The following is a 14,216-nucleotide window of genomic DNA, read 5'->3' as shown; positions in this document are numbered from 1 at the left end:
AAGGAGAGGTTCTAAGACTGGTCAGGGTGGTGAAGGACATATTCCCACACCTGCCCAAGCCTAGAGGTCTAAAGAGCAATCCCCCCATCCTCTCTCCATCTTCCCTTCTCCCTTCCTTCCCCCCTCTCTTTCTCTTTCCCAGTCCTTCTCTCCCCCTCCCTCCCTCCCTCCCTCTCCTCTCTCTCTCTCTCACCTTCTCCCCTCCTTTCCCTCCTCCCCTTCTTCTTTTCCATCCTACACAAGTTATTTTTGGCAGCCTTAGCTTTCGAATGAGACAGACCTGGGTTCAGCCAGGCTCTGTCTCTGTAGCCCCATCTGGGTGCCCTTGGCAAAACAGCTTCTCCCCCACGGCCCCAGCATTCTCATCAGTAAAACAGGTGAACCACATCTCCTCAGTGTCGTTGGGGGCTCACTTGACTTATTCCGTGGAAAGCCCCTGGCACAGGGCCATGCACACAGTGGGTACTTGCTGTTACTTCTTTCGTCTGGAGGCCGAGGGCTGGGCTCTGGAGCAAGACAGTCTGGGTGGAATCACAGCTCTCCCACCTAACAGCTGTGTGGCTTAGGGCACCTGACATAACCTTTCTGTGTCCCAACTTCGTCATTGGTAAAATGAGGGCAGAAATGGTACCAACTTTGCAGGGTCGCCCTGAGAATTAAGGAGCAAGGAGCCAGCACACTGTCTGGGTGTCAGCTCTTGTGTTTATTCTGCTGCTGATGCAATCATGCGGACAGCGAGCCAGGCACCAGGCTTCGTGCTGGGGCCAGAGCAGGGGACAGTTCCCTTCCCAACAGAGTTTCCAGTGCAAGGGAGAGAGATGCTCTAACAGGAGGGGACACTCCTGTGGCTGTGATAGAGCCCCAGGGGCCGAGAGCAGAACCCCCAGCGGTGGGGAAGGCTTCTGGGGAGGTGGTCCCCAAGCTGAGATTTGAAAAGGTAGCAGGAGACTCTCTGAATAATAAATATATATTCATAGGAATTTTGCATAAGAAAATAATTGGACAAGTGTGCCATGGGGTGTATCTTACAGTTAAAAAGATTAAATGAAACTAACCAATCACCAGGAAAGTGCGGATTCAATAATCCAGAGCTTGCTGCCTATGTAAGTGATAAACTGTCTGTATCCATTTGGGAAACAAAAATTAAATAAACAAACAAACCAGTGCATCGATTCATTGAAATCATGAGCAGCTGTTAAAACAGGGTAAGGTGTGTCCGCGCGCACGCGCACACACACACACACACACACACACACCTATCACTGAATGAAAAAGCAGGTTACACTATGGTACACGAAGTATGACTGTGCTATTTTCCATTTATATATAGAATGTGTGTGTGTGTTCATACCAAAGTGTTAATGATATTTCCCTCCGGGGAGCAGAGTTTGGGAAGAAAGCAGGATTTATATTTAAACAACACAGGGTCTGAATGTAGTTAAAGGTTTTGATGTATTTTGTCAGACAGCTCTCCAGAAATGGTCTATCAATGTATATTCCAATTATGCATAAGATTTTTGCTTCCCGGTGACATTTACTAAAACCAAACGTTATGAGACGTTTTAATCTTTGTTCATTTGATACTTCAAGAAAAATAAATCTCATTGCTGTTTTAATTTGCAAAGAAAGGAAGAAGGGAGCAGGAGGTCACGGAGCCGCACCTAGGCGGCCAGGAAGGGCATCCCAGCGGGCGGCGGGGAGAGAGGTGGTGGCCCAGGGTGCTGGGACATCCGGCTGCTCCGGAGGCCCTGGCGGGGAGCGGCCGCTTCCCACAGCTGCCTGGGGCTCGCATGTGCTCCTGGTTTGCGCCCGGATGGTGGGCAAGGCTCCCAGCTGGGCTCTGCCGCCAGAGGGGCGGGTCGTCCTCAGCAGGCCCTGCCACCAGGCACCAGCCACCAGCCACCAGCCACCACCCACACGCTCGGCCCGGCTGGCAGGCAGGGGCAGCCTCCCCCGCGGCCCCCACTCCACGCAGCTGGCCGCCCCCAGCCTCGGCCAACCCAGTTTCCTGCCCCGCCCTCCCTCTCTCTCCTCCCTCCAGCTGTTTCTCTGGCAGAGTCCTGTCCCATTCAGGACAGCAGCCTTGCTCGCTCGAGGAGCTCAGGACAGCACGAGGTCTCCCGCAGAGCCCCCCCTGAGTGAGGGTTGAGGGGGTTCTAGGGGAGGCTGCAATCTGGTGGGGAGCGGGGGTTCCAGGGCATCTTGAATGAATGGACACATTGCCTTCTGGACAGACAGCCGCAGCCGAAGAACGGTGTGACCGTGACCTCGAGAAAGAAGTCGGGCAACAGGGGGCCCCCTGCACAGCCTCCAGCGGCCCGAAGTCCAGGGGAACCCCTGGGAAGACCTAAGCGGAGACCAGCCACAAGGTATCACGCTCGGCTTTGACATCTCCCGGAGGGGCCAGGAACGGGGGATACCAGTAGAGAGAGGAGGCCCGGGGTTCTGCTTAACATTTAATGTTTGTCAAGATGAACACATCATTTGCAGGTTTCCGAAGTCGTGCATGCTAATAAGGGCCGCCCTACTGTTAAAAGCTCAGTGTTTTCCTTCTCCGAGGCAGGTGCTTCCATCTTACAGGTGTCCTCATTTTACAGGTGAGCGAAGCGGGCTCAGAGGGGGGGAGGCACTGGCCCAGAGCTGCAGAGACCACAAACCGGGTCGGCGGGGGAGGTGGCAAGACTGGCATGAAGCCAGCGGCAGCGCAGCCCGCCGCCCTCCCCCTGGGCTGCAGCTCAGTACAGAGAGGTCCTCTCCCCGAGGTGGCCCTTCGGGGGGCCCTCTCCTTCGCTCACTCGCTCGCTCACTGATTTATCTCTGATGTTTGTTGAGTGGCTCCTAGATGTGGCAGGCGTGTAGAAGTATGTAGGTGTGGACTCACGCACAGGTTTCTAACGTCTTGTTGGCACCCCCACCTCGTCCTTCCCCGCAGACTGGGAACTTCTATCTATATTCCTCCAGGACACATTTTAACGGCTGCACAGAAAGGCTCTCCTGGGGTTTATTTAACCCTTCCTCACTGTGGTGGTTTCCTTCTTGCTTTTTTCCTTTTTTCCCCATGACTGCAAACAGTGCTGTGATGACCGCTCTTGTACCTCATCTTTGCACGTCTGGCCTATGGATACCTTTCCAAAGGCTAAATCACTGAGTCGGAACACTGAGTGCTGTTCTTAAGGTTTGTGAGGCTTCTGGCTGTTTCTCTCGACATTTCGTTATTACTGCTGATTATCCCTTGTAGTCTTACTGTTCATTTTTCTTTTATGATTATGCCGGTCAAGTCCGCTCCCACTTTTTTCTGTCGGCATGTTTATCTTTTGTTGATTTTTAAGAGTTCTTTGTATATGAAGGATGGGAACCCTTTGGCAGTGCTGGCTGCCAAATCATCATAATCATAACTGCTGCTCTATATAAGTCTGATCACTCCGACCATCTTGTGGTTCAGATAGGCCAGCGAGGAAGTGGCCAGGTTTGAGGGTCTGTCTTATTTTTTTCCATTAAGAGGCCTGATCCTCAGCTTCCCTTTTGGCAGCCCTTACTTCCTTTTGAAGACTGATCATACCTGTGGTTCTTGCTATCTTTTCTCCTTCCTCCGAACTCGCTCAAAGGAGAGACACTTTCTTTTTTTTTTTTTTTAATTTATTTATAATAGTCACATAGAGAGAGAGAGAGAGGCAGAGACACAGGCAGAGGGAGAAGTAGGCTCCATGCACCGGGAGCCCGATGTGGGATTCGATCCTGGGTCTCCAGGATCGCGCCCTGGGCCAAAGGCAGGCGCCAAACCGCTGCGCCACCCAGGGATCCCAAGAGAGACACTTTCATATGCCTGGGTTGCCGAGATGAATGTGATTGGCCTCCGGTGGTGGGAGGAGGGCAGCTTGGCATTTCCTCAAGAAAGAAGGCTTAACTTAAACCAGGGATGCTCAGGTGGTGGGGTGTCAGGCCCTGAGAAGCCTAAGGAAGAGTTCTCTCTGGTACCCAGGGACCTTCTCTGGACTCTAACAAAACTTCAGGGAATAGGTAAACCTTATCTTGGGCGAGGCACTCCCTTCTCTGGTTTGAGCCCTTTGGAGAGGTCTTTCTCTGGGTACCCAGTCTTGACTGTCCTGCTAGGCTGGGGGCTCCTTGAGGCCAGATTTGGGGGATTTACTATTCTCTCTGTATCCTCAGTAGGTAGGTGCTTGGTAAATATTTAATGAATAAATAAAGGAACCAGGCCTTGGTTCTACTATCTGTAAGATGGGATGGGAGAGTTGGACAAAAATCTCACCCCTTAGGTGTTTCTTTAATTAACTCCTCTCAGTTTGCAGACCACTTAACTGCCATGATTTTCTTGAATCTATGGTTGTGTGATAAAGGTATTCTTAATATGCCTATTTTACAGATTTGGAAACTGAGCCCCAGGGAGGGGTTCCAACATTAGACCTCCACAAGAGGCACTGGTACATCATGGCCAGAGTTAGTTTGGGTAGATTTGAACCCAGTCTGCTCCCTGCCACCGAATGACATAAGATAAGTTATCTGTATGTTCCAATTTCCTCATCTGTAAAATGGGAATGTCATAAAGATTAAATGAGATCACACACGTGGAGCACTTAGCAGAGGGCTTGTCGTGTCATAAGGAGCTCTATAAACACGAGCTATGATTCTATTATCATTTCTATACCACCTGCTGTCTGTACCTTCGACACCCATCTGAGCCAAATAGAAAGTATTATTAATTTCTTTAACAGTGTGTTATTAGTGCTCGGGTTCCCATCAGAGTCCAGAAAAACCTAAAAGCCTATTTCACTTGCTTTGAGCTACACTGCACGAATGTGGTTATTACTGCCAGTAATTACTGCCAGCTTCAAGGCTACAAGGTAGACCTGGGGCTTCTCAAAGCGCAGTCATGGGATTGCTGACATCAGAATAAGCATGAATAATATTATTCATGCCGAATAATCATGAGTATTTCCTAAAGCTTCAGTTTTTTGAACCAGAATCTCTGAGATGAGGTGTGGGAGTCTGCATGTTGCACCAGCTCCCCAGTAGATTCTGATGTGCCCCAAAACTTGAGGGCCATGCAGCTAGCGCATATGAACATCTTTTCTTTTTGCCTTTTGTCCAGGTTTCTGGGTTGTTTATTGCACACTGAGGTTTATTTTTTTTCCTTTCTAAGCAAGTATCTATGTACTTCTGTGAGTCTACATGTCCTGTGTCAGCAGTTGAGGCCAGGAGGCATGGTGCAGAAGTGAAACTTTATCTTGAAAGTCAGAGTGTGGTAGCCATTACCCAGTGTGTGGGCTTTGGAATTATTTTAAGAAACAGAGCTCTTTCCTCCAATGAAAATATATGGAGGGCTGCAATTGGAAAACAGATAAAAGGTATGTTATTCTAATGGAAATGGAAGTAGAGGACCCTGGGCCACAGTTCACAGAACCTCACTCTTACAGCTCGGTGGGGCAGGTTGAAAATGACAAATATACTCCAGATTGGTAAGAGACCAAAATTCTTGAGCTTTGTGGAATTTGCTATGGGAGCTTAGGCAGGGTGTTCTCACTCTCTGGTCATAATCATCATCTTTGTGGACAAAGAGGTCGGATGTTATATTACTCAGGGTAGTAGCTGCAGTAACAAATACACCCAAACATGTACAACGGCTCAAACGAAACAGACGTTTATTATAAGGCAGGTATTTCTGCATGGGGGAGGTCCTCTTCCATGCCTGTCCCTACTGTCCTCTTGGACATCACCACTGATGAAAGACAGCATGGGGGTGGCACATCTGCTTCTTCACTGCCTTCTGCCACAGGGGAGAGCTAGTCATGTGGCCAGTCTAGTTCCAAAGGAGACTGGGAAATGGAGTTCTGGGCAGGGTGGCTCCTTCTCAGTTGTATGCTGTGGAAGGGAAGAATGGATTTTTGTGGACAGCTAGTTGTCTCTGCCACAGATATGGTATCCTCTTGGGTCTCTCCCATTCTCTTGATTTTAAGTCTAAACTTTCATTGACATAGAGTTAACAAGGTGATGTTGAATCCGCAAATACTTTCCTATCCTCAGGAAAATCCCTATCAGATATACTGAGTAAATGCCCATGTTCCAGACCTATCAACATGGGTTTCCCTGGAACTTAGGAAACTGCTATTCTCTTTCCCTCCTGGAGAAAGGAAACAAGCATAACAATTTTATTGAGCACAGCAAACTTCCTGGGCCCAAGGCTTTCCTAGCCAGTATCTCCCTATATACCTGGAAAGACTTTGTGATTATCATCCCCGTTTTATAGGTGAAGAGAATGAGGATCAGAGAGGCAAAGGGACTTGCCCAAGGTCACATACCTTATAGACAAAAGAGCTGGGATTTGAACTCAGAAAGTCCTTGTCCTGTCCTAGGGTGGCATCGCACATTGGATGTGTGTGTGCAAGCATATATGTGTGCATGTGCGTGCGTGCATGTGCATGTTTGTGCTTAGGGTAGGGATTTTCCTCAGGCTGTGTTCCCCCAGGGCTGGGCTTGAGGAAGTGGAAGTGCAGGAATCATCGTCCATATCCCTAGAATGGGCTACACTTGCCAGTCATAAGGCAGCTGGGTGGTTGTCCTGGCCTGGAGGTGCTCAGTGTGTCTAAGTATTACGGCCACTCATCAGACAAAAGGGAAGGGGATGGTGTGTGAGGACACAGACCCAGGGTGTCTGGATGACACTGATGCTAGGCTGCGTCAGGCACATCATGGGTGGTTGGGAACATTTTCCTGCATGAATAAGCTGATAGAGAAATGGAAGTTGCACCAATGTGAGGACTTAAAATGAATTGGACCTAATCTCTGTTCTCAAGGCCCTCGGAGAGGGGAGGCAAATTAGTAGCATGTACTTTCATTTATTCACCCAACAAACATTAACTAGCAGCTGCTATGTGTCTGACACTCCGCGAGGCAGAATGATGAAAAAGACAGGACTCTTCCTGCCCTCATGGAACTTTGGAGGGGCCTATGGGGGTCCTTGCTTTTGCCCCCATTGTAGACAGGGGGAAGGTGAGGCCCTGATTGGTTCAAGGTCACTTGATGGGAGTAGGACCTGGGCTCCTGGTTCTCAGTCCAGATCATCCTTGTTTCCCTGGCTGAGGGAAAGGGAAGCAGGGAAGGTGCCTTCTGGTTGGCAGTCACTTTGTACTGCCTGTGGGCATCAGGACATGCTGGTTCCAGGCAAAATTAGGAAACAGGTTAATTTACTTCTCTTTTGGAACTTCTATAGTTTTGCAGTGATGGACGCAACAGGATAGACAAAGTAGAATTTCCTTCCCCTGCTGGGTGGAACGAAGAGGTAGTAATTCTACATAGAAAGAAAAAAATAATACATGATTGGCATCAGTTGATGGTGTAATATAGTCACAATTCTACAGCCACTTGCTGTAGAGTTTAGAGCCCATCTCTGCCCCCTAATCTCCTGTCACCTCTGTGTCCTCCTTTGCAAGGTGGGTGTACTTTTAATGCCTCCTTCACAGCATCCTTGCAGGGTAACACGAGTTAGTATACATAAAGCACAACACAGCACATTGTCAGCTCAATGAAGACATTTCTATTTTTATTCTTAGGAAAGCAGGCATTGAAATTTGCCTTCGCACGTCTGGGTTGATGTGGAAGTCTGGCACCTTGTGATCTTGGATCCCCAGGCTGGGAAAGGTCATTTTGCCACATCTCCTGGCTTTATGCTTCACCCCGTGGAGAAGTTCTGGGCTGGGGTGGTGGGGTGGCTCAGGCCTTGTTCCACTCCGGCTGCTCTGCAAGCTTGGAAGTGCCAGCAGCTGACTCAGCAGGGGGTCAGCTGCTACGCAGACAGCGTGTCAGAATCGGTTCTGCTTTCTTGAGGTTCATGACTCGGGTCCTCTAATCCCAGCCCTGAGGACAACTCTTATGCAAGGAGATGGTTGGGTAAAGCAATTGGTGTAAGAGACAATGGCTAGCTTGTTCAGGTTTTCGTTCTGGGACTCAGGGACCAGAAGACAAGAGAATTGGGTTTGGCGCCAACCACCTGGGTGAGCTCAGGTAAACCCATACCTCTTGAGCCTCAGTTTCTTCATGTCTCAGAGTTGTGGAAAGCACATCTGCACTCAAGAAATGGTCAGGGGTGGCAATTAAGGGCAGGGGGACATTCGAAATATACCCATCCCTTGTTATCTGCATTTGTTTGAGCAGTTGTCAGAATCTATGAATTCTTGAAGATGAGAGGAAGAGCTCAGACAGCCAGTGTAGGAGTTTCCCGTTGCTGGTGTAACAATCACTGCATGCTCAGTGGCTTAAAACCACACACATGTCTTATCTTACAGTTCTGGAGGTCAGAAGTCCCAAAACAAGTTGCACTGGGCTCGACACAAGGTATTGGCAGGACTGTGCTCCTTTCAGAGGCTTCAGGGGAGACTCTACCCCCTTGCCTTTTCCAGCTTTGAGAGGCTGTTCACACTGCTGGGTCCATGGTCCCTTTCTCCATCTCCAAAGCCAGCAGAAGTGGTTGAGTCCTTCTACATGGGATTGCTCTGACTTTCCTGGCTCCCTTTTTCATTTACAAAGACCTGTGTGATGACACTGGGCCCACCTGGATAATCTAGGATAATCTCTCCCATCTCAAGACCCTTGACTCAATCCCATCTGCAAAGTCCTTTTTGTCAGGTAACTCATTCTCAGGTTCTGGGGGTTAGGACATGGGCATCTTTGGAGGGAGGAGGCATTATTCTGCTCACCACAGTGAGGGACATCTTGAACACTGATCCACATCTCTTTGTTTCCTGAATTTGGAAATTGAGAGTTCAGATGGCCACTGTCTTAGTTACAGCTGGCTCAGGAGGGCACTGACCAGTCAGAACAGATGTGGGTGTGAGCAGCCCATGGGGCTGTACCGAGGTGTATGGGTGATCATCAAGCCTGCCTGAGGCCCCAGGCTTTGTCATCATTCATGCTGGATTCAAATTTCTACAAACCCTGTGGCTGTGAGCAAATGAGTCTTCTCATTTGTAAAATGGGATGGCAATGTGCCCTTGATAAGGGTGATGGTTAGGAAGAAATGAAGGTGCCCATGTGTGGAGCATAGTGTCTAGAACCTGGTAAAGGACTCAACATGAACCTCAAGGTGGCTAGGCTTCTATGTCAGGCACTGGTGATTTCTAGAAAGGAGAACCCTTCTGTTTCTGCCCCATGCTGGGGAAAAGTGCTAGCCTGGGTCATGGGCTGTGTGTATCTTGAGGAAAGGGGGTTCATTGTTGGGAATGTGCGTGCCAACGTGGGGGCGGTACCAGGTGCCCAGCCAGGCTTGTGTTCAACTAGAAGGTTCTCAGGTTCTGAAGTGGCTCAAGGGAGGGGCTATCTCGTCCCCTGCAGCTCCCTGTTCTGCTCTTCTACCCATATGGCTCAGTTTCCTCCAATTCTGTCTCTGAGTTTCTCTTTCTGTTCCTAGTTCTGCTCCTGATTGCTCCACCCTCTCTGAGTTGTCTGTTTAAACATCCCAAGAGGGACCACTGGATTCATTTAATCCTAGTGGGGTTCAGGTTTCTCTCTGATGGGTTAATCCTCTCTCGGTTTGGAACGTTCATATCCAGTAGGCCCAAGAAATTTCTCGAACTGACATTGAGTTGAATTGACATTGTCTAGTCCAGGGATGGAGTTCCATAATCCTCACTTACAAGCCACGGCAGACATGAAATCCAGTCATGCCTCTCCCTCTATTTGAACCCAAAGGTTTCAGTTATTTATCTCTGTGGTTCAAACCACTCTAAAATATGGTGGCTTGAAATGACTTATTTGTTCACAGTTCTGTAGCTGGGCAGAGTTCTGCAGGGATGGCCCATGTTTGTTCTATGTGGTATCAGTTGGGTCACTCATGAGCTGCATTCAACTGGGAGCTTGACTACGGCAGGGCCACTTAAGATGGCCTCACATCCTGCTGGGACTTGGGCTGCCTCTCCCCACATGGCAGCACTGCCTGGACTTCTCTATATGGAGCCTCGGGGCTCTGGAAGTGTGAAAGGCAAAGCTGCCAGGCCTCTTGAGATCTAGGCCTAGGGTTGGCACAGCATCACCTCTGCCACTTTCCATTGGTCACAGCATGTCACCAACCCAACCCAGACTCTAAGGGAAACAGAACAGAGTCCGCCTCTTGATGGGGGGGAGTGACATGCATGTATGGGGGTGGTGGTGGTGATGTTAGGGCTCATCTGTGATGACAGCCTATCAACCAAATTTGACCTTAAAATTCAATGGATGACAGTGGTCATCTGAGATAACCATGTGTCATTTCTGGGTGTCTTAGTCTCACAAAATGCCAAAGACTGACTCTAAGCAGCAGAAACTCATGGTTTATAGTTCTGAAGGCTGGAAGTTCAGGATCAGGGTGCCAGCATGGTCAGGTTCTAGTGCGGGACCACTTCTGGGCTGCAAATGGCCGACTTCACGCTGTGTCTCCACACAGTAGAGGGAGGCAGGGCAGCTTCCTAGAGTTTCTTATAAGAGCAGTAATCCCACTCAGGAGGGCTCTACCCTCATGACCTCCTCACCTCTCCAAGACCCCACCTCTCAATGCTATGCCATTGGGTGTTAGCACATCAACATATGAATTGGGTTGTTGGGGGTGGTGGTGGCCCAAACATTCAGACCACAGCCTGGAGTGAGTTAATCTACCCTTTCACTTCTCAGATGGAGAAACAAGCTTGAGAAAGGGCGAGGGACATGTCTAAAGGAGCCCATGAAGGTAGCGAGAGAGCCAGGATAGAGCCTCCATGCATCCCACCAGTATTGACTGAACACCTACTGTGTGCCAGGAGCATGGGATCCAGGACGAGACAAACCAGGCCTTGGGGGAGGGGGCTCCCACTCAAGGGGGAAGACAGGTATGTAAACAGAGTGGAGTCCTTCTAGCCAGAAGGTTGGCTTTAATGGGAAGGTGCAAGGGGCCAACTGCTCCTGGGTCACAATCACCGGTTACATTTTCACCCACCATCAGTAGGTGAACCCTGGCCATTTGACTAAAAGCATATTGTTGAGCTTTCTTTCCTTTCTTTCTTTCTTCTTCTTCTTCTTTTTTTAAACAGATTTTATTTGTTTGTTTGTTTGAGAGAGAGAGAGAGAGAGAGCTAGTGGGGAGGGGCAGAGGGAAAGGGACAAGCAGACTTAGTGCCTAGCCTGACTTGGGGGTCTATCCCACAACCCTGAGATCATGACCTGAGCCAATACCAAGGCTCAGGTCATGTTCTTATAAGAAACTCTAGGGAGCTCCCCTGCCTCCCTCTACTGTGTGGAGACACAGCGTGAAGTCGGCCATTTGCAGCCCAGAAGAGGTCCCGCCCTAGAACCTGACCAAGAGTCAGGTGCCCTGAGGAAGCGGATCACATTAAATACACTCACATTAGTGCCTGCCTGCTGCACTCAGTGTGCAAAGTGCTGCAAGGACAGGGAGCTTTGCTTTGCCGGGCAATATCTGGAAATAGCGCCTCGAGAAGGAGGTGTGGATTTGAGCTGGCTCCAAGGATGAGCTGGCTTTGGATGAGGAGGCCTCTAGTTGGCTGGAGCAGAAGTTGGCCAGAAATAAAAGATACTTAAGGTAGGGAGGGCAGCATGAACAGAGATTTGGAGGCTTCATGAGCCAGGGGTATCTGTCCTGGTGGGTGGAAGCAGGGAGTGGCTGGAGGGAGTTTGGATGCCCTGCAGGATCTTGGAAGATCACACCCAATTTTCTGGGTGGTCCATGCTGCCCCACTTCACCAGAGCAGCATCCTGTTGTCCTTGAGGCATACTCTCTCCAAACTCCATGCTCAAGCTTGAATGCTTGAACAATAGAAGATTCCAGACAACCCCAAGCTAATTGAGTTCAAAATTCCAACTTGGCAGAGGGCATGTGGGTTTGTGGCTCTATGTCCCAGGTTGTCTGGTCCAGAAACCAGCTTGGAGGAGAGAATATTTCTTTGCTTTGGTGGCTTTAGTGACTGAATTATGGGTCCCCTCTCCTCCTATACCCAGGACTTGCTGACAGATGTAGACCTGGAGCTTAGGGAAGACGAGGTGTTTCCTCCAGGGCTAAAGGAAGTTGTCTTAGGCTGGCCCCCATGGTCGGCCTGTCACTCATTTACTGCGGGGACACTTTGCCACTGCCCTGTTGGAGCCAGACTGAGCCAGGCTGGGCGCTGGAGGGCCCACTGGCCTCTCAGCGGCAGGGAGGTCGAGCCGAGTGGCGTCAAAAGACAGTCTTTGGGGACTGTGGGCAATTTGCTGTCTCTTTTATGGTAGACTTGACACACAGGGGGCCTCTGCAGCTGTCAGGGATTTGGCTCATGTAGAAAAAGGGTATCCCTGGAGTAAGAATGGGATGGCCACCTGGTGGGTAGAATAGGAGTTTTGCCAGCATCCAGACCTGTTTTGAAACCCTTTTCTGCCTGGCTGTGAAACCCAGGGAAGATCGCGTAACTGCTCTGTGCCTCAGTTTCCTCCATTGTAAATTGGGGGCCGCTGGGGGTTTATGCAGCTTCCATGAGATCATGTATGGCTGGGGGGGGGGGGGTTGCTGAAAATGGCTGTGGCCTCTGGTAAGGGCGCCTGGCCCCAAGAGGACAGAAAGGGGGCGGGCCCGGAAGTCCTGAGCCAGGAGAGGCCGAGAAATGCCAAGTGTGGACCGTGCCAAGGTCATGCTTCGCCGCATGCTCACCCTCCATTTCCTCCCTTGGCCCGAAAAGACAGGACTGGGTGGGGACCTTGAATCGCCAGCCTCTCCTCTCCTGGGGAGCGCAGGGCCTGTCTGGCCTCAATGGGCCTTTCTGGCCTCAATGGGCCTTTCTTTGTCTGGTTTTTCCCTCCCCTCCTGTGAAAACCCTCAGCCATGAAGGAAATCCGAAACAGGGCTTGGGGAAGGGCAGGGCGGCTTCCCGGAGCCTAGCTGGGCGATGCTCTCACCTTGCGCTCACCCATTCCTGGCAGGCCTGGTGGTGGGGCCCTCGGCCGGCTGGGGCCTGGGCCTGCCCTCTGTCCAGCCCAGCTGGCCCTGGCGCCCCCTTTTCTGTTTGTTCCACATTCTCGGCCCTCTCCCAGCTCTGGCATCTCGAGTTTCCCGGGATGCCAACATCACCCAAAGCTCCCCCTCCTAAGAGTTTTCTGTGTCCCCCGGGGGACAGGCAGCTTCCACTGGCTGAGTCCCTGCTGCACTTCTGGCCTGTCCCACTTCCCACCTTGCAGATCGTCTTCTGGGGCTGGTAATCACAGACTCCTCGGAAATATGGAGGTGGGGCACGGGGGTCCCATTTTACAGCCATGGAAACTGAGGCCCAGAGAGAGGATGTGTGCCCAGCGGCCCCTTCCACCTCTACTTCACCTGGTATTTGTTGTCGGCTTCCCTGCCTGCCTTTGAAATGTGCATGGGGACGATTCAAAGAGATGATCCACGTAAAGGGCTTGGCACTGGGCCCTGCACTTAGTAGGTCCCTGTAAAGGGAGTTAAAACCAAATGAGTGCCTGGAGGTCCTCAGTAAATACTTTTGAAATGAGACTGAATTTTTAAGTGCATCGTTTTGCTCGAGCCCCTCACCTGTTTGCAGCCATATATTCCTGTCCAGGGCGAGGCTCAGAGAGGTTGGTCGGCTGCCTCAGGACACACAGCAGCTGACCAAGGGGGACTGGCTGCTGACACCTCCTCCTCCACCTGCCTGTACACTTGACTGTACACCCCAAGGGCTCTTCCTGTTTTCCTGGCCCCTTTGTCCAGAATCTTCATAGCCTCCTCCTTTGTGATTTCTAGGCCTTTCTGTCTTAACTGTCTCAGATTCTCCCTATTCCAAATTAGGACTATGTCATATCTCTTCTTTCATTTTTTTTTTTTTTAATCAAATGCCCCATTCCTTCAGAAGCCTGTTCTCATCCAGATGTCTAGTTGAAAACCAAAGCAGTCAACTCCTTCCCACTGAGGTATTTGCAGCGGATGACAGCTTGCGGGAGTGGGGGTTTGTGAGCACGACGGCTTATGTCAGCGGAGAATGTCTGGGCTGGTGGGCATTCAGGTGCTGTGGTCTCAGGGTGAGGGGAGCTTTTAGGCCAGGGATTTTCTCCAGAGGCAAGCAAGCAGCAGCCCCACCCTGCTACAGAGACCTGAGGCCAGGCAGTTACAGAGTCAAGTCCACAGAAGTGCGCATTTCCAACTTCCTCACACCTCCAGGGAGGACGTGTCCTGTAGGCAGAGTGACCAGAATTGGGCTGACTTTCTTTTTTTTTTTTTCTTT

General features: G+C 50.5%; 1 protein-coding gene across 1 annotated transcript in view; it reads left to right on the top strand.

Annotated features, from left to right (window-relative positions):
- Positions 1-1,757: 1,757 nt before the first annotated feature.
- CMKLR1 (chemerin chemokine-like receptor 1) overlaps positions 1,758-14,216 on the top strand; it is a 51,184-nt gene continuing 38,725 nt past the window's right edge. The window contains exon 1 of the mRNA XM_041729330.1: positions 1,758-2,369. The gene's annotated coding sequence lies outside the window, so the exon portion shown is untranslated. The remainder of the gene's footprint in view (positions 2,370-14,216) is intronic.

The sequence above is a fragment of the Vulpes lagopus genome, chromosome 14 (assembly GCF_018345385.1).
Source record: "Vulpes lagopus strain Blue_001 chromosome 14, ASM1834538v1, whole genome shotgun sequence".
NCBI classification, from domain to species: domain Eukaryota; kingdom Metazoa; phylum Chordata; class Mammalia; order Carnivora; family Canidae; genus Vulpes; species Vulpes lagopus.
The sequence above is the reverse complement of the archived record's forward strand: the minus strand, read 5'-3'. Positions and strand labels throughout refer to the sequence as shown.